At 41.2% G+C, this 23,434-nt stretch overlaps 1 long non-coding RNA gene across 1 annotated transcript in view; it reads right to left on the reverse strand.

Annotated features, from left to right (window-relative positions):
- The window catches only part of LOC116562488, a 91,260-nt gene extending 72,804 nt beyond the window's left edge, over positions 1-18,456 (reverse strand). The window contains exons 1-2 of the long non-coding RNA XR_004273971.1: positions 18,244-18,456; positions 17,251-17,343 (exon numbers count right to left, since the gene is read on the reverse strand). This is a non-coding gene — a long non-coding RNA (uncharacterized LOC116562488). The remainder of the gene's footprint in view (positions 1-17,250; positions 17,344-18,243) is intronic.
- Between the last annotated feature and the right edge of the window lie 4,978 nt (positions 18,457-23,434).

Raw genomic sequence — 23,434 nt, forward strand, 5'->3', positions numbered from 1 at the left:
ATTTCATCCTCAGATTATTTTCTGTGAAAGGTACCTACAAATACTATCTCCAGTCTATGAATAAAGAAGCTAAAAAACAGGGGAATTAAGTGATTTGCCCAAATTATACTTCTGGGAAGCAACAGAGCTGAGATTTAAACCTAAGTGGATTGGACCCAGAGTTTGTTTTTAAAGCTCTAAAACATAAAAGCTACAAGAGCAAAACAAAAATAAAAGGCATAAAGTCATTCACAAAGCCAAAACTGACTTTAAAAATGAAGGAAATTGTTGATTTTAGGAAGAAAAAAAATCCACACATACTATTTTTTTTCCCACATCATCTTTAAAGCTTAAAATTGAAAGTAACAGTATATTGGCAAGTGATGCCTCTACTGGATAAAGACTTATGTTGGGTATTTTTAATGTACATAGACAAAGTAATTTTTATATAGCTAACACTATAATAACTGGTACTGCAGGAGTCTCTAGCAGCATCACTCCAAGCTCCCTTCCCATTCTTGTTTCCGCACCGCTCCATGGGTGCCACAGCTCTCCCATGGAACTATTCAGGGACCCCAAGGTTCAAGCCCGACATGTCCCACTCCTGCACTCTGCTGTGCTTGAACTGCCCTTTCCACTGTGTATTCCTGCCAATCACAGTCCTAGATTTGCTTCAAAGTCATGATCAAATTCCACCTTCCACAGGAACACTCTCCTGGTCATCTATGTCAAAGCTCTTCTCTCCCTCCTCTGGGGCTTCCTTAACAGTCCACTCAGTAGAAGAGTAAACACAAATAAAGACTGCAAAGAAAATGAAGATTATGAAAATGCCTATTACCTCTCCCTTTAAATGTAGGTCCCAAGGGAACAAGAACAGTATCTTTCCATTAGTTGCTCCAGCACCCTCACACTGGCTGGCACAATAATTGAAAAACCATTCAAAAAAGATAGCAAAGAATGAGATACAGAGAATGGTATGAGTCCTTAAGAAACCTAAGGCAGATGGAAGAGCAGGAAGTGTGAGCGGCCACCGTTCTGCTCTGGGATGTGTCATCTTTGCTCGCTCCAAGGTGTAAGATGAAGATGCCTCTTACACAAGAAGCAGAAGTTTGCTGCCAAAGGAAGCAGGTGTTTTGAAAGAAACAAAGACAGTTTGGTAACATATTTTCTTCCCCAGTGGGACCTGCATGATATAGCCAGGCTCCAACATTCGATGGACCTGGGAGCTCCCAGGGCTACTAGAGAATTGCTAATGGCAAAAGATGAGCTTGTCCTCACCATAACCTCCCAACCTCACCCCTGGTCTGTGTGTTGTGTGTGTTTAGGGTGAGAAGGTTTGGCATTGAAGTTTTATATTAGCAAGAGGGTTTTTTTGTTTTGTTTCATTGTGTTTTGTTGAAGAGGGTTTGACCTTGGTGGGCCATAGTTCTGAAGAACATTAAAGATCCAGGGTTAACAGAGCTTGCCCACACTTCAGCAGGAAGAGAAACTCTCCTTGCTGAATGAAGTGGAACCCTGAAGGAGAGAGAAAAGGAAAGCAGGAGAAAGATCAAAAGGAAAGGGGAGTCTGGGTACCTGTGCCAGGTAGGTGTCCTGTCCAGAGGAAACACTAGAGGATCCCCCTAAAAAAAGTTGCCTGCAACACACTCTAGCCTCTGGGCTTCTGGCCTCTGAGCGTGTTCCAATTGGCATAAGGAAGAAGGGACCCTTTGATGATGGACCAAGCCAGCCCATGGGCCTTTGCAACTATTACAGTGTAGGACCCAAGAGCCAGTTTGCAGCATTTGAATGCTCAAAGAAGCCAGGCTTCTCCAAAAACTGGAATGTGCCTTCATCACTGGGTAGCATTCTAGATGCTCTCTGACAGTTTGGAATGAAGAAATGGGTGAGGGGTTAGGGTGGAATCCCACTGAGACCTTCCAAAGGAAGAAAATGAAGGAGGTGACTGCAAGGTCAGAGCTAGGTGGCTTGAAGCCCAGAGGATCATCCTTGGGGAAGACAGAGGAAAGTACCCCTCAGTGCAGGGCTGCCTTGGAAAGGAAGTAGCCAGGGAAAACACAGCAGCGTAGCCAGAGAGAGGACCCAGGGGTGACAGGCAGGGAGGCAGACCCTGGGCAGAAACCCTGGGTCACCATCCTACAGGCAAGGCCACCAGCTCCGCCTAGCGCTTAGTTCACATCTGCGAAGATTCACAAAGCTCTTTTTCCCTTGCGTCTTCTTCCGTTTTACACTAGCTCTCTTGTAAGTTGGTTGCTTGATTCTATTTACCTAGCTTTTCCAGTCAAATTATTAATCTACACCTTTAGGAGCTTTGTGAATATGAAGAAGAAACAAAAAAACGCCTTGAGTGGAAACTCAAAAGCTTACTTGGAAGTCTTCCCACTGACAGATCCTTAATAAATATAGATAATCACACAAATTGCTGGAAGTACTGTACCAGAGTTATTGGAGTTGTTTAGCACAGACTTGTGTTAGATTATATCAGATGCGCTTCTTTTTCATCTTTAGGAATGAAATGACAAATTCTTCCCAGGTGGCAGCAAGAAAATTAAAAGCATAGCCCATCTGCACTCTTGCCTCAAATGGAAAAAAAAAAAAGACAAAAAAATCCCATTTCAAATGAATCTCTGCCATAAACTCAAGCACAGCAACAGATGTGAAAAAGTCCTGTGAGACAAAACACAACACCCTTGATCCCCAATAAAAATAATCAATACTGGCTAAAGTGCTAAAAAACACAAGTGCTTCCAGAATGCTACAGGGCATGCCAAGAATCCTACCTGGAGGACAGCTGCTGTTGACAACGCAGCCTGCCAGGGGAAGATTACCTGGAGGAAGTTCTTACATTTCCTCTGCAGAACCGTGGGAGAAGACGTGAGGGCAGCGGGAGGAATGGCACAGCACGGGGTAGAGAGGAGGAAAAACAATTGAAATGGATAAATGGGAGTATACATCATAATCACTGATGATTGATTCCTGGCATTCATGAGACCAGACATTCAGCAGGATTTTTGGGGTTTTTTGGTTTGTGTTTTGTTTTGATGAGATAGTGTCTTGCTCTGTCACGCAGGCTGGAGTGCAGTGGCGCAATCTCGGCTCACTGCAACCTCCGCCTCCTGAGTTCAAGCCATTCTCCTGCCTCAGCCTCTTGAGTAGCTAGGATTATAGGTGCCTGTCACCACACCCGGCTTATTTTTGTATTGTTAGTAGAGACAGGGTTTCACCATGTTGGCCAGGCTAGTCTCAAACTCCTGATCTCAAGTGATCCACCCGCCTTGGCCTCCCAAAGTGCTGAGCCACCACACCTGGCCACATTCACCAGTTTTTAAATGTCCTAATGCCAAGGATTGTATGTAATTCGTTGGTATCTCTTAATAGAAACACCACCAGATGCATTCTGAAAAGGTGAACTGATGTTCTGTGATGGCAGAGGAGCCGAGGCAAATGTGGAAGCCAAGGAAGAGCCAAGAAAAGCAAAAGCCAATTGCCTTCATGCTGGGGTGGTTTTGTGTGCCATGGCCATATTGTCATCATCACTGTAGAGCATTCAACGACGATCTGAAATGGGTCCTAAATGCATCTCCGAGATTTGTTGTGTCAACATAGCATGCACACCCTGCTGCAGCTGGCTCTCAATCAAATCCAATTATAAAAGGTAAATGGTAGTTATCAAGGTGGGTTAAAGAAAATTTCACCCACGCGCAAGTCTGCATGGATGCACATACAGAGACACAGACTCGGTACCCTGTGCCAAACAGAGTCCCAGCCCTACAGCACAGGCTCACCCAAACCCTGGCCTCCGCCTCGATGACCTCATCCCCACTCCAGAACCAGCCCCGGTGTTACTGTCCACGGGTCTTTCTGATTCTCCCTCTCTGAGAATTCACCAGAAAATCCTAAGAAGTGGTAGATGGCTTAAGATCCTCTTTGATAGGGGCTAACTCAACAATTGTTATCCCAATGATGTGCCTGTGGCCCAAAAGCCTTGTGGTTTCCAAGAAAATGTTTCATAGATGATTCTCCTCAATGGTTAGGCTGTCTCTTTTTTTAAAAAAAAAATCACTACATTTTTAAATTAACAAAAAGTATATGTATATATGTGTGTGTGTGTCTGTGTGTGTATGTATATATGGTGTACAACCTGATGTTTTAAAATATATATACATGTGGATGGCTAGATCAAACTAATCAACTTATGAAATACCTCAAATACTTGTCATTATCATTTTTCGATGAGAACACTTAAAATATGCTCTTTCAACAATTTTCAAGTGTATAATACATGGTTATTAACTATAGCCACCATTTATACAATAGATCTCTTGAACTTCTTAGTCTTTTGATTGGATTTAAATAACTACCTCTCTGTATGTGCCTGGGCTATAGATGTTACCAAATAAACAGAGAGATTTTGAAGATACATACACATTCTTTAGTGGGATTTTTCTTTTTACAGCTTTGTTCCACATCCAACAGTAAGTCAGGCACTTAAAATTTTGGGTCTTGACGGCTGAAAGCGATAAATCTTTTTTTTTTTTTTTTTTTCAGTATGATAGAGCTTGTCAAAAATGTTAATTCCTGGAGCATCTTGTAGTGGCAGAAGGTGCCGGAAGGGCTCCCAAAAACACCACAAGAAAGGGGATACATCAAAGAGACACAGGAACCCACTGCAAGAGTTCCCAATGGACAAACCTGGAACAATTTGATTAACAAAGTAGCACTGGAGTATAACCTGATATTCATGAGTTTGTACTGACATAAATAAATGATCAAATAAATAAACAAATGAGAGAGAATAGACAAACCTTTTAACAGAAGAATTCCATCATGTATGTAGCTACCCCCCTCAGGGAGGTGAAGTATGACTCCCACTCACTAAGTGCAGCTACCCACAGTGACTTCCTTCCAAAGACTGAAGTATGAAAAGGTGGAAAAAAGAATCACTTTACAGTAAAGAAACCTATCAAGACTATCTCAGCCAGGTCATCAAGGTGAACATTAACCGTGAGTTGTGTTGATGGTACCACTGATGCCACATGACAAGAAAGGCACTTCATCTCTGTGATCTTTCTTCCAGAAACCCATAACCTCAGTTGAACCATGAGAAAAACATCGAACAATTCAACTAAGGAACGTTCTACAAAATGCTCTCCAGGATCCTTCAAAACTATTAAAGGTCATTGAAAACAAGGAAAGTCTGAGACACAGTCTCAGCCAAGAAGAGCCTATGGAGACACAAGAGTTAAATGTAATGTGGCATCCTGGATCAAATCTCGTAGAAAAAGGATATCAGGTCATAAAGTATGGACTTTACTTAATAATGAGATTGTTACAAATGTACCTAATGTACATTCATACAGTCGAATTTGAAAAAAAAAATTGTAAAAATAGTACAAAGAGTTCCCATATACCTCACACCCAGTTTTCTTTATTAATATCTTACATTAGGATACAGTTAATGTACATTTGTAATGTGGTACTAGAGTATAACTTGACATTCATGAGTCCATGCTAATATAAATAAATGAACAAATAAGTAAACAAATGGGGAAGATGTACATTATCTGTATTCTAATGTAAAATATTATTTGTACATTACAGAGGTACATTATCTGTATCCTTCATTAGGATTTACATTGTACATTACATTAGGATACAGATAATGTATACGGTACAAATGTACATTGTATATTACTTACATTGTACATTTCTACAAATATACATTATCTATATCCTAATGTAAGATATGAATAAGGAAAACTGGGTGTGAGGTATATGGGAACTCTTTGTACTGTTTTTCAATTTTTTTGCAAAACTAAAACTATTCTAAAATTTAAAGTTTATTGAAAGAAATTTGGCTTCCTGGGTACCCCATCCCCAGAGGCTGTGCTTCAGTAACTCTGATGTAAGACTCGTTGGCTGGCAGCAGAGTAAGCTAACCAGGTGATTCTGTTGCAGGTTGCATGTACAGTCTTCTAAAAAGCTACAATCCAGGATCTATTTGCTTAAATATAAAAGCAACTGGCCATTGAAATGTCTACCTTTTCTACGCTTGAGTGCCAGAAGCTCCACAGACAAAAATACTACCTGATCTTTGGCCTGCTACTTGCCTGGCCCAAGGGCACCATTCCCAGTGCTGGACTACTCCAAAAATGTTGTCATATTATGCCATGGCCAGTCACCAAAGGTCACATTTCCACAGGCTTTGACAACCCCCAAGTACAATCACATTCACCAAAATAAACTTTTAAAACAGTAACGATGTAGCAGACAGTCCTGTGGCCCCCAGCCTTGTGAGCTAGTGAAGTAAAGAAAATGAAAAGAGAATAAAAGATAGTGCTTCCAGCAGCCCTCAAACTGAACATAGAAGCTACTCATTCACCAGGAAGAGCAAAGGCGGGTGGCACCCTGTCTTTAAGGCTCAACCCAACTGTGCTTAGTTGTAGACAGTCTAATGGTATTCTCTAAAACCCTCAGATATTTATATATCGTCAATTAAAGCATAATTTTAGCTAAGGAAATGGTCTTCGATATTAAATAGGAGCCTTGTGGGATTATTAAAATAGTTTGGTTGAAGACAGTTAAACTTACATGGCCATTTTAAATGTTAACCATATCATTAGAATAGGTTGCTATCAACTAGTATAGAACAGCTGGACTGTGTCTATGTTATTTTCTCCATGGGTATTTAATCCCTTGATTCCTTCATTTAGGCAGCCTGATCTTTGGCAGGCATGTTATTAATTTCCTGTGAATATGACATTTTCATAGTAACAAGATGGTCAGTTACTCCCAGATCATATCATTTGTCTTAATTTGCAGACTTTCTTGAAGCATCAGAAAAACATAACTGGTGGTCGTGTGTGCATGTGCACATGTGTGTGTGCGTGTGCATGTGTGTGCGTGTGCATGTGTGTATGTGTGTTTGTGTGTGTGTGTGTGTGTGTGTGTGTGTGTGTGTATGCGTATCTTCACACTGGCCACCCATACCATGCCCCGGCATGGACGCCTGACAAATGAGTTCAGACTGTGTACCAGGCAACTGTCTCCACCAACAATGTTTTCATTACTAATTCTTTCTTGCTCCCAGGATCTAATTGTAACACTCTGTTTTTAACCAAAATGCAATGAATTCTCAGCCTAACCAACCTCAGAGGGAGACTTACTGTAATTCTCAACAGGCTAGCACACTTTCAGAGAGCTCATGAGCAGGTCTGCTTTTGGAAAACAGCCTAGGGTTGAAGATTTTTGGTCTGAAGTATGGAAACATAGAAAAAAAATTCATTGAAGAAATTTAGCCCAAATCCATGTTGCCAACCTCAAATGATTAGTTTCCATATAGAAAACAAAAATAAAGATGAGGACAAGATAAAGTTTATTCCTCAGACTGCTGTACTACATGAATCATCCAAACCCAGTAACCAGGATATTTCCGTCCACAATACCTCAAAACAGACTCAAATGGCATTGAAATAAATTGTATCTTCCCATTTTTAATGGCTCAAAGTTTATTTGAGTTAAGCCAATGACATCATATGGGGGAAAACTGTAACCTTCAGTAACCTATAACCATAGCGGGCACTCTCAAATATAATCATTGAACTTATAATACCTGTTAAACCACAACAGATTCCGCAAATGTCAGTGTCGGGCTGTTAGTGAAGCAACTGTTCAGAATCCCAAATCCTGTCGCAGAATCCCAAGCCAGGATAATTTTTTACAGAAGCAAATTATTCCTGATATTTTTTAAATACTTCTAAGTAGAGTCACTAATTAAGCCTCACCATGCAGTGCTCAGTCCTGATAAATATAAACACTTGCCTCTTAGCAGGCATGATGAAGGAGACTGCAGAGAAGGGAAATAGTTCATGGAGCAAATCAGAGGAGAACCCACATTTCAAACGAAAAGTTCATCTCCCAATTCTGAGCTCAAGTCATTTTTCTCTGCATTGCTGAGAAACTGGCACCAAGATAAGAAAGAGGCCAAACTGAAATCATTACATGAATGCTTCTTGGTATTTGGACTCTGATACCTGAGGCTGCCTTTTGGTTTCTAACTCTTTTTGAGATCTTTCTTTCCTGGAAATGGTAAATGCCTGTGTCCAGGAGGTGTGAGGTGGGGCAACAAACACTGGTCAAATGAGAAAAGACCCAGTTGTTGCATCCTGTTTTCTGTTACACCATAGTTTCAAGTTCCTTCAGGCAATTGTTCAGGACTAATTGTCCACCCTTTGGTGTCTTGTCAAAGCACTTTCTGGGGTTAGCAACATCAAATGCATGCTCTGCAAACAATTTTTGAGTAAGTGCCAGGCCACTTTGCCAGGTCCTGAGGATATAAAGACCCATACAACACCTTCTCTTATGGTCCACTACAGGAAGATGTAAGAAAGCCTGACCTTTCCTCCTGGAATTCTGTGCCTGGACGTTTTCATCACTCACCACTTGGCTGGTGAACTGTCTAATGTTGAAATGACCACCTCCTATCTTTAGGGATTCTCTAGAACACCTCTGTCCAATAGAAGTATAACATGGACCACAAATGATTTCAATTTTCTAATAGTCACGTTAAAAACAAAACTTCAAAAAATATGTGAAATAAATTTTAATAGTATATTTTATTTAAACCAACATATCCAAAGTAATGTCATTTTGACATGTAATCAACATGAATGAATTATTAAATTAATGAGATATTTTCCTTTTCACACTAAATATTTGTGAGAAATCTACATCTATTCTACACTTCAGCACATCTCGGCACTCACTTTGAGGGCTCCAGCAGCCACATGCATCTGGCAACTATCGGATTGAAGGGCACAACTCTAGACCCTATCCTGGCTTCTTTTCTCTTACACTGGGGAGATCAAAGCATCTGTTTAAATAAGAAGGTAATGTATTCCTATTGCTGCTGTAACAAATTCCACAAACTTAGTGCCTTAACATACATTTTATTATCATACAGTTCTGGAGTTAGAAGTCTGACATAGGTCCCACAGAGCTAAAATAAAAATGTTATTGTCAGGACTATCTTTCCTTCTGGAGGCTCTGAGGAACAATCCATGTCCTGCCTTTTCCAGCTTCTAGACACTTCCTGCACTCACTGGCCCTTGAACCCCTTCCTCACTCTTCAAAGCCAGCAATGATACATCTCAGACTCTCCCTTTGATCTTTGATCGAATTGTCCCCTGACTTTAGCGGGGAAATGTTTGCTCTGGTTAAGGAGATTAGACTGGATCCCCTTGGATAATCCAAGATAATCTCCCGATCTCAAGATCACTCCTTTTATCCTATCTGCAAAGTCCCTTTTGCCATGTAAAGTAATAGATTCGCAGTTTCCAGGGATAGGGACCTGAACATATTTGGGGGATCATGAGTATGCCCACTACAAGTTTTGTTTTGTTTTCATTATAAAGATAAAAGAAAAAATATTTGAAATTGAGGACTTGGAGAATCTATCAGGTTACACTGGAAAAACATTGATTGCCTTTTTCCCTCAAGCTCACTCAGAAAGAACAAAAATTTCCTCCCTTGGATAAGAAAGACATAATCATTTTCATGAAGTTCTACGTATGTCTCAGGATATGAACTATTTCCTTCCACATGCCACTGTCTCTTCATTAAAAAAATATTTTATGGGAAGACGATCCAAGATGGTTGAATAGGAACAGCTCTGCAGTGCAGTTCCAAGCAAGAACACAGAGGGTGAGTGATCACCGCATTTCCAAATGAATTTTTACTGCCCACAGACCAGGAGGTTCCTGGGCAGAAAAGCGCCATGAGTCTCCAGCACAGTTGTTTCAGCCAATGCAGTGGGTCTCCACACAAAAACTCACACAAATGTGGGCACCATTTCAACTGGCGCCTGGAACACCTGGGTGACAGAGTCATCCATTCAACTGAATAACAAGGGGCTGAAACAGGGAGCAAGTGATCTGGTTTGGCGGGTCCCACCCCACAAAGACCAGCAATCTGAAAGGTTCTGGATTGAGAGTTTCAGAGCAAGCACCACTGGACCTGGGACAGTTCAGCTCTGTGGGGAGAAGGGCATCCACCATTACCGAGGCAGTCCACCACTACTGAGGCAATCCAACATTACTGAGGCAGTCCGCCATTACTGAGGCAATCTGCCATTACTGAGGCAATCCACCATTACCGAGGCAGTCTGCCATTACAAAGACAGTCTGCCATTACTGAGGCAAACTGCCATTACCAAGGCAGTTCTAACTATACCTCTATAAACAAAACCACAAGGAAGTTCACACAGCAGCTGGGCAGAGCCGACGGCACCTCAGCAACACCTCTGCTGGCAGACTGTGACTAGGCTACTTCCTCGCTGGGCAGGGCATCTCTGAAAAAAGGCAGCAACACATCAGGAACTTATAAATAAAGCCCCACCTTCCTGGGACAGAGCACCTGGGGAAAAAAGGCAGTTATGAGTTCCACTACAGTAGACTTAAATGTACCTGCCTAGCAGCTCTGAATGGAACAATGGAGCTCACAGCTCAGTACTTGAGCTCCTATAAGGGACAGACTGTCTCCTCAAGAGCTCACCAACCCCTGTATATCCAAAGAGACACCTCATAAAGGAGAGCTCAGGCTGACATCTGGCGGGTATCCTTCTGGCTCAAAGATAACAGAAGAAGAAACTGGCAGCAAACTTTACTCTTCTGCAGCTGCTGCAGGTGATCCCCAGGTAAGCAGGATCTGGAGTGGACCTCCAGCAGTCCTACAGCAGGGGGGCCTGACTGTTAGAAGGAAAATGAAGAAACAGAAAGAAATAACTTCATCATCAACAAAAAGGACACCCACTCAGAGACCTCATCCAAAAGTCGGAGACTAAAAAGACCACAGGTAGATAAATCTACAAAGATGAGAAGAAACCAGTGCAAAAGGATGAAAACACCCAAAACCAGAATGCCTCTCCTCCTACAAGGGATCACAACTCCTCACCAGCAAGGGAACAAGGCTGGATGGAGAATGAGTCTGATGAATTGACAGAAACAGGCTTCAGAAAGTGGGTAATAACAAACTTCTGTGAGCTAAAAGAACATGCTCTAACCCAATGCAAAGAAACTAAGAATCTTGAAAAAAGGTTTGATGAAATGCGAATGAGAATAAACAGCTTAGAGAGAAATATAAATGAATTGATGGAGCTGAAAAACACAACACGAGAACTTTGTGAACCATACACAAGTTTCAACAGCCGAATCAACCAAGCAGAACAAAGGATATCAGAGGTTGAAGATCAACTCAATGAAATTAAATGAGAAGGCAAGATTAGAGAAAAAAGAGTAAAAAGAAATGAACAAAGCCTCTGAGAAATATGGGATTATGTGAAAAGACCTAATCTACATTTGATAGCTGTACATGAATGTGATGGAGAGAATGAATCCAGGCTGGAAAATACTCTTCAGGACATTATCCAGGAGAACGTCCCCAACCTAGCAAGGCAGGCCAATATTCAAGTCCAGGAAATACAAAGAACATCACAAAGATATTCCTCAACAAGGGCAACGCCAAGGCACATAATCGTCAGATTTACCAGGTTGAAATGAAGGAGAAAATGCTAAGGGTAGCCAGAGAGAAAGGTCAGATTACCCACAAATTGAAGCCCATCAGACTTACAGTGGACCTCTCAGCAGAAACCCTACAAGCCAGAAGAGAGTGGGGGCCAATATTCAACATCCTTAAAGATAAAAACTTTCAACCCAGAATTTCATACCCAGCCAAACTAAGCTTCATAAGCAAAGGAGAAATAAAATCGTTTACGAACAAGCAATTGCTCAGAGATTTAATCACCACCAGGCCTGCCTTACAAGAGCTCCTGAAAGAAGCACTAAACATAGAAAGGAACAACTAGTACCAGCCACTCCAAAAACGTACCAAATGGTAAAGAGCATCAACACAATGAAGAAACTGCATCAATTAATGGGCAAAACAACCAGCTAGCATCAAAATGGCAGGATCAAATCCCCATATAAAATTATTAACCTTAAATGTAAATGGGCTAAATGCCCAAATCAAAGGACATAGGCTGGCAAATTCGATAAAAATTCAAAACCCATTGGTGTGCTGTATCCAGGAAACCCATCTCACATGCAAGGATACACAAAGGCTCAAAATAAAGGGATGGAGGAAGATTTACCAAGCAAATGGAGAGCAAAGAAAAGCAGGAGTTGCAATCCTAGTCTCTGATAAAATAGATTTTAAACCAATAAAGATTAAAACAGGCAAAGAAAGGCATTACATAATGGTAAAAGGATAAATGCAACAAGAAGAGCTAAAGATCCTAAATATATACGCACCCAATACAGGAGCACCCAGATACATGAAGCAAGTTCTTAACGACCTACAAAGAGACTTAGACTCCCACACAATAATAGTGGGACACTTTAACACTCCACTGTCAATGTTAGACAGATCAACGAGACAGAAAATTAACAAGGATATCCAGGACTCGAACTCAGATCTGGACCAAGAAAACCTAATAGACATTTACAGAACTCTCCAACCCAAATCCACAGAATATATATTCTTCTCAGCACCACATCACACCTACTCTAAAACTGACCACATAATTGGAAGCAAATCACTCCTCAGCAAATGCAAAAGAACAGAAATTATAAAAAACAGTCTCTCAAACCACAGTGCAATCAAATTAGAAATCAGGATTCAGAAACTAACTCAGAACCACACAACTTCATGGAAACTGAACAACTGGCCCTTGAATGTTGATTGTAAAAACAATGAAATGAAGGCAGAAATAAAGATGTTCTTCAAACCAATGAGAACGAAGACACAACATACCAGAATCTCTGGGACACATTTAAAGCCGAGTCTAGAGGAAAATTTATAGCAATAAATGCCCACATGAGAAGCAAAGAAAGATCTAACATTGACACTCTATCATCAAAATTGAAACAGCTAGAGGAGCAAGATCAAAAAAAAACTCAAAAGCTAGCAGAAGACAAGAAATAACCAAGATCAGAGCAGAACTGAAGGAGATAGAGGCACAAAAAACCCTTCAAAAATTAATCAATCCAGGAGCTGGTTTTATGAAAAGATCAATAAAATAGACAGACCACTAGCCAGATTAAAAAAAAAGAAAAGAGAGAATAATCAAATAGATGCAATAAAAAACGATAAAGGGGATATTACCACCGATTCCACAGAAATACAAACTACCATCAGAGATTACTACAAACAACTCTATGCACTTAAACCAGTAAACCTGGAAGAAATGGATAAATTCCTGGACACTTGCACCCTCCCAAGCCTAAACCAGGAAGAAGTCAAAACCCTGAATAGACCAATAACCAGGGCTGAAGTTGAGGCAGCAATTAATAGCCTACCAACCAAAAAAAGCCCAGGTCCAGACAGGTTCACAGCCAAATTCTACCAGACATACAAAGAGGAGCTGGTACCACTCCTTCTGAAACTATTCCAAACAATCCAAAAGAGGGAATCCTTCCTAAATCATTTTATGAGACCAACATCATCCTGATACCAAAACCTGGCAGAGACTCAACAAGAAAAGTAAACTTCAGGCCAATATCCATGATGAACATAGATGCAAATATCTTCAATAAAATACTGGCAAAATGATTGCAACAGCACATCGAAAAGCTTATCCATCACAATTAAGTAGGCTTCATCCCAGGGATGCAAGGCTGGTTCAACATATGCAAGTCTATAAATGTTATTCACCACATAAACAGAACCAAAGACAAAAACCACATGATTACCTCAATAGATGCACAGAAGGCCTTCGACAAAATTCAACAGCCCGTTATGCTAAAAACTCTCAATAAACTAGGTATTGATGGAATGTACCTCGAAATAATAAAAGCTATTTAAGGCAAACGCACAGTCAAAATCATACTGAATGTGCAAAAACTAGAAGCAGTCCCTTTGAAATTTGGCACTAGACAAGGATGCCCTCTCTCACTACTCCTATTCAATATAGTACTGGAAGTTCTAGCCAGAGCAATCGGCAAGAAAAAGAAATAAAGGGTATTGAATTAGGAAAGGAGGAAGTCAAATTGTCTCTATTTGCAGATGACATGATTGTATATTTAGAAGACCCATCACCTCAGCCCAAAATCTCCTGAAACTGATAAGCAACTTCAGCAAAGTCTCAGGATACAAAATCAGTGTGCAAAAATCACAAGCATTCCTATACACCAATAACAGACTTAAAGAGAGCCAAATCAAGAATGAACTGCCATTCACAATTGCTACAAAGAGAATAAAATACCTAGGAATACAAATAACAAAGGATGTAAAGGACCTCTTCAAGGAGAACTACAAATCACTGCTCAACGAAATAAGAGAGGACACAAACATATGAAGAAACATTCCATGTTCATGGTTAGGAAGAATCAATATCGTGAAAATGGCCATACTGCCCTAAGTAATTTATAGATTCAATGCTATCCCCATCAATCTACCTATGACCCTCTTCACAGAACTGGAGAAAACCACTTTAAACTTCGTATAGAACCAAAAGAGAGCCCACATAGCCAAGTCAATCCTAAGCAAAAAGAACAAAGCTGGAGGCATCACACTACCGGACTTCAAACTATACTACAAGGCACAGTAATCAAAACAGCATGGTACTGGTACCAAAACATGGTCCTGTACCAATGGAACAGGACAGAGCCCTCAAAGGCAATGTCACACATCTACAACCCTCTGATATTTGACAAACCTGACAAAAACAAGCAATGGGGAAAGGAGTCCCTGTTTAATAAAAAGTGTTGGGAAAACTGGCTAGCCATGTGCAGAAAGCTGAAACTGGATCCCTTCCTTACACCTTACACTAAAATTAACTCCAGGTGAATTAAGGACTTAAACGTAAGACCTAACACCATAAAAACCCTAGAAGAAAACCTAGGCAAAACCATTCAGGACATAGGCATAGGCAAGGAATTCATGACTAAAACACCAGAAGCAAGGAATTCATGACTAAAAACACCACAACAACAAAAGTCAAAACAAACAAATTGGATCTAATTAAAGTCCAGAGCTTCTGCACAGCAAAAGAGACAAACATTAGAGTGAACTGGCAACCAAAAGAATGGGAAAAAATTTTTGCAATCTACCCATCTGACAAAGGGCTAATATCCAGAATCTACAAAGAACTAAAACAGCTTTACAAGAAAAAAACAAACAAATCCATTCAAAAGTGGGCAAAGGACATGAACAGACACTTTTCAAAAGAAGACATATATGAGGCCAACAAACATATAAAAAAATGCTCATCATCTCTGGTCATTAGAGAAATGCAAATCAAAACCACATTGAGATAGCATCTCATGCCAGTTAGAATGGTGATCATTAAAAAATCTGGAGACAACAGATGCTGGAGAGGATGTGGAGAAATAGGAACACTTTTATACTGTTAGTGGGAGCGTAAATTAGTTCAACCATTATGCAAGACAGTGTGGCGATACCTCAAGGACCTAGAAATAGAAATTCCATTTGACCCAGCAATCCCATTACTGGGTATATCCAAAGGATTATAAATCAGTCTGTTATCAAGACACATGCACACGTATGTTCATTGCGTCACTGTTTACAATAGCAAAGACCTGGAACCAACCCCAACGCCCATGGATGATAGACTGGACAGGGAAAATACAGCACATATACACCATGGAATACTATGCAGCCATCAAAAACGATGAGCTTGTGTCCTTTGTAGGGACATGGATAAGTCTGGAAACCATCATTCTCAGCAAACTGACACAAGAACAGAAAATCAAACACCACATGTTCTGACTCATAGGCAGGTGTTGAACAATGAGAATACTGGACACAGGGAGGGGAGCTTCACACACTGGGTTCTGTTAGGGGAGGGACAGCAGGAGGTAGGGAGTTGGGGAGGGATAACATGGGGAGAAATGCCAGATATAGGTGATGGGGATGGAGGCAGCAAACCACATTGCCATGTATGTACCTATGCAACAATCCTGTGTGTTCTTCACATGTACCCCAGAACCTAAAGTGCAATAAAATATATAAAAATCAATTTAAAAAATAGTTTTATGTCTCCTAGATGCCAGACATGTACCAATCCTAAAAAATAACCACAATTAAATAGCACGAGGAAGATTATTGCATAAGGTGATAGTTCTTTTCAATGGTAAGAGGGTTTTTTTTAATTATGATTGTTTTATTTTGAAATTTTTTTCATGTTGGATGCACACTACGAGCATGACATCTTTCCCTAAATAGTGTTACTAATGAGAAGAAATAACCTAGGAAGAACCCAAATAAGCAATAACATTTTTTAAACCTTTTATTTATCAGAAAAAAATCAGATTTATTAATACATGGAGCCAGAGATCAAAATAGAAACATAAGGCCACTATATTTGAGACTTCCTTAGGAAAATAATTTTTAAAGACTTAAAGATTGTGAAGTAATTATGTTTATCTACATATATCAATGCATCTTTTGATGCTAGCTTATTACTTGCAATTGTCCTGCCAATAACACGTATTGTCTGTCACCTGGCTTATGGCTTTAGCCCCTTTTGGAGGATAATCATAAAACCCAAAACTCTTGGGGCAGGAAGGAACTGTATAAAGCATGCAGTCCAGTCCACTCATTTTGCAGATGAGGAACAGCCCATGTGGGGAGACCAAGTGACTTGTTCAAAGCCCTACAAGTAACTAGTGGCTCAGCCAAAGACAGACCCTAGACTCCAAACTGCCAGGACATTGCTTTTGACTCGTTGAGGAGGGGTAAAATTCTCCCTAGCCATCCATTCATTCATCCATCCAACCAGCATTTGCTGAGTGCCCAACACATGCAGAGGCTATTCCAGGGTTGGGGATGCAGCAGAGAACAAAACTGGGAAAGTCCCAGCTTTCAGGGGCCTTCTGCCCTTGGGGGTGAAGAAATAATAAATATATACTTATGCCAGGTGGTGAAAGGGCTAAGAAGGAACATAAAGCAACATAAGAGGCTCACTAGTGCTGGAAGGTTGCTGCTGTTCACAGGTGGTCAGGGAGTACCATATGGATAAGGTGACGTTTGAGCAGCGAGTAAATTTGGAGTAAAATTTAGAGTAAGCGTAGAATAGAAGCTAATTCAAAACAGCGTGGATATTCCAAAAAGGATAGCGAGGATGTATATGAAGGGGAAGCCAGTGGGAATCAGTGAAATAAAGAAGGAGATGGCTTAAACAGAGAAGGGATGCTGATGGCGACCGTCTGCAGTCTGCAAGCAGCTGTGACCTCCGAGGAACCCCCTTGAACTCACCTCTGCTGTCTGCCTGGCACAGGTCCAGGTGGCACCTAGGGCAGGCTCCATGACCACAGGGGAGCAGTTCAGGCCTGAATCTGAGGAGGGAACCTGGGCAGAAAAGGATTTTCTTTTCAGTAACCAAAGAACTAAGAAATCCCTCCCGATTCTGAGTGGGGGTGGAGGTGGGTGAACCAGCAAGAAAGAACCTCAAAGGTCAAGCCAGATTGGGAGCCAGCCTATTTGAAACAAGGAATGCAAGCGACTGAGAGACGGTTCAAATCGTCAGGCTAATTGTGCCCGAGGAAGCTTTTCACAAAGTGTAATTCAGGCTCTTTGTAAACCATAGACTGTGCTGCTGTACCACCTTGAGGCTCCCAGTAACACTGCAGCTTTAAGAAAGCAGAGTTGGTCTTCGACGCTGCTGTGGTCTCTGCCCAAAGCTTCCTTCTCACTGTGATAAAACTCTATGTACCCCTGGATGGGTGCCAAGCACTGCCCTGTAGTGAACCCCACGGGAGAGGCTGCAGGGCTATTTGTGGGAGAGCAGTGCACCCAATGGCTGCCGCCCAGCCCCGTGACGCTAGGACCAGCCCGGCCTGGCTGGGAGGCGCATGGGCACCACTGTCCAGGGCAAACTGCCGAGATGACCATCTGAGCTACCCCCAGCTCAAGCACCTCAGACCCTGTGCCTTCAGGCTCAATCACATGGCAGCTTTTGAGGCCATCAGAAGGCCCCACGCATGGCTAAAACCCCAATTTTAAGAGAAAAAAGAAAGCCCAGGTAATGACTGCTTTTCAGGAGGCAACTCAGGAAACAGAAAAGTTTTCTGGCTTTTTTTTCTTTTTAATAAACTACTTTCACTTGTGCCTAAACATATTAACCTACATTCCCTCCCTTCCTTCCTTCCTCCCTCCCTCTCTCTCTCTTTCTCTCTTTTCTTGGGACAGAGTCTTACTCTATTGCCCAGGACGGAATGACCACAGTCGCCATTCAGCAGCTTTGCCTACCGCGGCCAATGGTGTCCTTTCCTGTCTCGGTATTTGTTCCTTCTAGAAACTCTGGCTTAAAGGCCCCTCCTCCGTCTCCTCCCTCATCCCACCCCTGCACTCTCCTCGTCCAATCCAGTCCCTTGGCAGGACAACAGGCATTTCCTAGTTACAGCCTCAGGGTCGGAATTTCAATAGCCAAGCCTCTATATCAGGAGACGGGGCGGCGGGTCCAGACGTGGGAGTAGGGACTGGCGGGGGTGGGTGCAAGACCGAGGCAGAGACAAGACGGGCAGCTCCCGCAGCTTCTCTCTGCCTGCCTCGGCCGCCAGCAGTCTCCCCCTCGCCCCAACCCACCCCAATTTTAAGAGGCAAAAAGAAAACCCAGGTGGTGTGTGCTTTTCAGGAGGCAATTCAGGAAACAAAAGTTTTCTGGCTTTTTTTTCTTCTTTGTAATAAACTACTTTCATTTGTGCATAAACGTATTAACATACATACTTTTTTTTTTTTTTTTTGAGTCTTGCTCTATTGCCCAGGCTGGAGTGTACTGGCGTGATCTCAGCCCACTGCAACCTCTGCCTCCTGGGTTCACGCGATTCTCCTGCCTTAACCTCCCAAGTAGCTGGAACTACAGGCATGCACCACAGAGACCAGATAATTTTTGTATTTTTTTTTAGTAGAGACAAGGTTTCACCATGTTGACCAGGCTGGTCTTGAGCTCCTGGCCTCAAGTGAGCCACCTACCTCAGCCTCTCAAAGTGTTGCGATTATAGGTGAGCCATCACACCCAGCCTAAATATTATTTCTCTTCAAAGCTTTCTCTTTTGTTTTTGCAAAAATTCTAGAAGCCACCTTATTAATACACCCACAACCTCTTTGAGCAAATCTTGTTGAATAATATATTTTAAACGAATTTTCCACCATGAAATACAACATGCATTTAAAATAGCATTATAATCTGAAGAAAGGTTATAAGTTAAAAATCCAGGGGAATATAACTAATAAATAGAATATTACTAGTACCTTAGAAGGTTATGTTGCTTCCTCCTCCCTCCCCCCGCCTTTAAAGGTCACTGGCACTATCAGAAGATCACTATTCTAAATTTTACATAGAATTCATTTCTAATCTTTTACCATAGAATTTTAGCTTGTTTTTTGAATAGTCCAGAAAAGTAGACAAATATGTGTATAGCTGCCCCTAAAAAATTTAATGGGTATTCTGTTTTTGCTTAGAAATTGCTAGGTTTTTTTGAATCTGTGGATTATTATCTTTCATTTCTGGAAATTTTCCAGCCATTGTCTTTTCAAATATTAATTCTGCCCCCATTCCCTCCTTCTTCTCCTTCTACACTTTTTAGGTGGGAGTTAAATCTCCTTTCCCTCAATGTCACTTAAACCTTTTTCTATATATCGCATTTTTGTCTTCCTGTGCTGCATTCTGGATAATTTTTTCTAATTCACTAATTCTCTCTCAGCTATGTCTAATCTGCTGATAAACTCAGTTGTTGAGTGTTTTATTTCATTTATCTTAGTTTTGATTTTTAAAAGTTTGGGCCAGATGCAGTGTCTCACGCCTGTAATCCCAACACTTTTGGAGGCCGAGGCACGCAGATCACCTGAGGTCAGGAGTTTGAGATCAGCCTGACCAACACGTTGAAACCCCAGCTCTACTGAAAAATACAAAAATTAGCCTGGCTTGGTGGTAGGCACCTGTAATCCCAGCTACTTGGGAGGGTGAGGCAGGAGAATGGCTTGAACCTGGGAGGTGGAGGTTGCAGTGAGCCGAGATAACGCCATTGCACTCCAGCCTGGGCGACGAGAGCGAAACTCCATCTCAAAAAAACAAAAAGAGATTATTATTTAAATCAGTATACTTTCAGTAAGTAGATGATCCTCCACGATGTGGGTGGGCCTTATTCAATCAGTTGAAGGTTTTAAGGAAAACAGACTGAGGTCCTGCAAGGAAGAGGGAATTCTGCTTCCAGACTGTCTTCAGACTCAAGCTGCAACATTAGGCCTTCTCTGGGTCTCCAACTTTCCTGCCTGCCCTGTGGATTTAGAACTTGCCAGTCTTTGTAATTGCATGAGCTAAGTCCTTAAATAAGTCAATCTCTCGCTCTCTGTATATACAGTCTACAGACAAAGATACACACACACAAGCGCGCATGCACACACACACACACACACACACACACACACACACACACACATATACACATATCCTATTGTTTCTGTTTCTCTGGAGAACCTCACAAATGCACTCAGCTTCTCTCTTCCATGATGCATCAGTCAACCAAACCTGAAGCTCAAGTTTACTGGGCTCGACAAATGCTTTCAATGCCAAAGTTGGTTTTACTGCCTGCTTACAGTTGCATATTTCTACTTTCATTAGCTTTCTGGCTTGTGTATATCTTGTTTTCATGTCAGACCAACAATACATTTAGGAATATTTTTAATACTTTATCCAAAATATTTAATTGTTTCCAATGGGTAGGTTGGTCAGAGTGGCTCATTCTGCCACATGAGTACCGATGAAGTCAGTAAACAAGCTGGTTTATTGTGCTTTTCCTTAACTTACCTTGCACACTATTTAATCATGAAATGTGGCTCATCCCTTGGTGACCCCTATCATCTGGATATTTCTGAGCCATCTCCTTTTTGCAATATTCAAATTACTGCACCAAATAAATAATAGTAATGATTGTAACCATATAAATCTAATTCAAAACACCAAGAAGCAAGGTAAATTCTTCCTTGCTAAAGTCCTCTGATGGCTATGGAGTGTGGGGTTACATCACGTCACATTACGAACATCTTTTAACATTTCACTTTCTCTCCCATTCTCCCTGGATGGAGAACTGTTTGCTCCCCAACACCTGCCATATCTCCTTCCTCTCATATATCACCCCGCTTTCTGTCATCTCTTGGAGAGAGGAGTCGGGATGGAGAGGAAGAAGTAGATAATACTCAGAGATCACTGGAAGGTGTTACACCATAGGCCAGCATAATGTAGGTTAGAATATCTGGGAAGAGGTGCTGGGACAAGATGAGCTTGATTTTAGACATACTGGTCTCTAAAGACAGAGGCAAAGAGAAAAGACCACCCAACAACTGAAAAAAGGGACCAAGAGCTTGAAAAGGACGTTTGTTTATTTCTGTAACTTTTTCTTCAGACTATGTTTTGAGGCACATGGAAATCATGCATGAAATGGCCTCTGTTGCTGTCTGCTCTGATGGGCAGCAAAAGAATGAAGGCAAGGAAAGAAGAAAACCATATAGTTAAGCTGAGATAATAAATACTTGTGCCTGGTTTCTGGAAGCCACATAGAGATCCTTTTTACATGTTGTCCTTCTCAAAATTTATCTACTTAAGAACCTTAGGGGCCGGATGCGGTGGCTCACGCCTGTAATCCCAGCACTTTGGGAGGCCAAGGCGGGTGGATCACTAGGTCAAGAGATCGAGACCATCCTGGTCAACATGGTGAAACCCCATCTCTACTAAAAATACAAAAATTAGCTGGGCATGGTGGTGCGTGCCTGTAATCCCAGCTACTCAGGAGGCTGAGGCAGGAGAATTGCCTGAACCCAGGAGGCGGAGGTTGCGGTGAGCCGAGATCGTGCCATTGCACTCCAGCCTGGGTAACAAGAGTGAAACTCCGTCTCAAAAAAAAAAAAAAAAGAACCTTACTTTGTAAAGATTGTCAGCCATATCAATCTGAAGCTCAAAGCAATACCACATAGGAAGACAAAGAGAATCCAACTGTTTAACAGTCAGAACGAAGAGCCCCAATCATGATATTTCCAGCCATGACAATGGTCAGATTCATCAATTGCCAAACTTGAAAAGGCCAAAGTTCATTGCAAGGGTTTTAAAATGTTTTTGACAAGTATTTATGGAATAAGGGAAATTTCACTTGTTTAAAATATATATGTGGGAGCAAAAAATAGGAAAGAAATATTTCATTATATAAATAATTGTTATCTCTAAGTGATATGGTCTGGCTGTGTCCCCATCCAAATCTCATCTTGAATTCTAGTTCCCATAATCCTCACTTTCATGGGAGGGACCTGGTGGGAGGTAATTGAATCATGGGGTGGTTACCCTCATGCTGTTCACATGATAGTGAGTGAATTCTCACAATATCTGATGGTTTTGTAAGGGGCTTTTTCTCCACTTTGCTCTGCACTTCTCCTTGATGTCACCATGTGAAGAAGGAAGTGTTTGCTTCCCCTTACACCACTATTGTAATTTTCCTGAGGCCTCCCCAGCCATTCTGAACTGTGAGACAATTAAACCTCTTTCCTTTATAAATTACCCAGTCTCTGGTATGTCTTTATTAGCCGTGTGAGAACAGACTAATACACTATGTGTTATTACAAGTGATTTAAATTGTCATCTTTTGATATTTCTAACTATGGTGTTAGATTGTAGTGCAATGAACAGAATTAGGGCATTGGAGCCTGCCAGACATGGGCATTCATTACCACTACGCCCAATGGGTAAGAAATTTAACCCCTGAGTCTGAGCTTCTCACATGAAAAACAAAAATAATAATGACAGGATTGATACTGGACTCCATGATAGGAAATGCTTGCTATAGAGAGTAAACAGGAATTATTATATGAATGTGCATTGCACTTAGGTGCTCACTCTCTTTCGTTTTCTATTTTAATTATTAGTTTTAACACTGCTTCTTCACTATTTCCTTATAAGCTCAATTTCCTTTTTACAAAAGTGGTATATCTTTCAGTAGTTTTCTTCAGCAGTGTTCATTGTAAACTCTTTCAGTCTATTAGAAGTTCCTTTAAACTTACATTCACTCTTGAAAAACAGTTTTGAAGAATATGAAATGCTAGACTGACTTTTTAAAAATCAGCACTTTGAAGACATTACTTCCTTTTGGCTTCTATTATAATCTTTGAGAACACTACTGTGAGTCAATTTTGTTCTGCAGGTAACTCATTTGTTCTCTCTGTTGTCTTTAAGATGATCAGTTTTGCAGATTTTTTTAGACCTGTGTGCATGTGCATACACTTGCATGATGTGAAATATATACACAGAATTGCATAAAATCTATATGGGCAGTTTAACCACCATCCAAGTCAAGAAAACAGAATATCGGCACCATGGGAGGCCCCTGTGCCTCCTTCTACCTGAGAAGTAACCACTATCTTTACTAAATGATTTGGTCATGTCCCCTGGTTTTTGAAA

This window comes from Sapajus apella, unplaced genomic scaffold (assembly GCF_009761245.1).
Source record: "Sapajus apella isolate SASKATOON/1434 unplaced genomic scaffold, GSC_monkey_1.0 scaffold32, whole genome shotgun sequence".
NCBI lineage: Eukaryota > Metazoa > Chordata > Mammalia > Primates > Cebidae > Sapajus > Sapajus apella.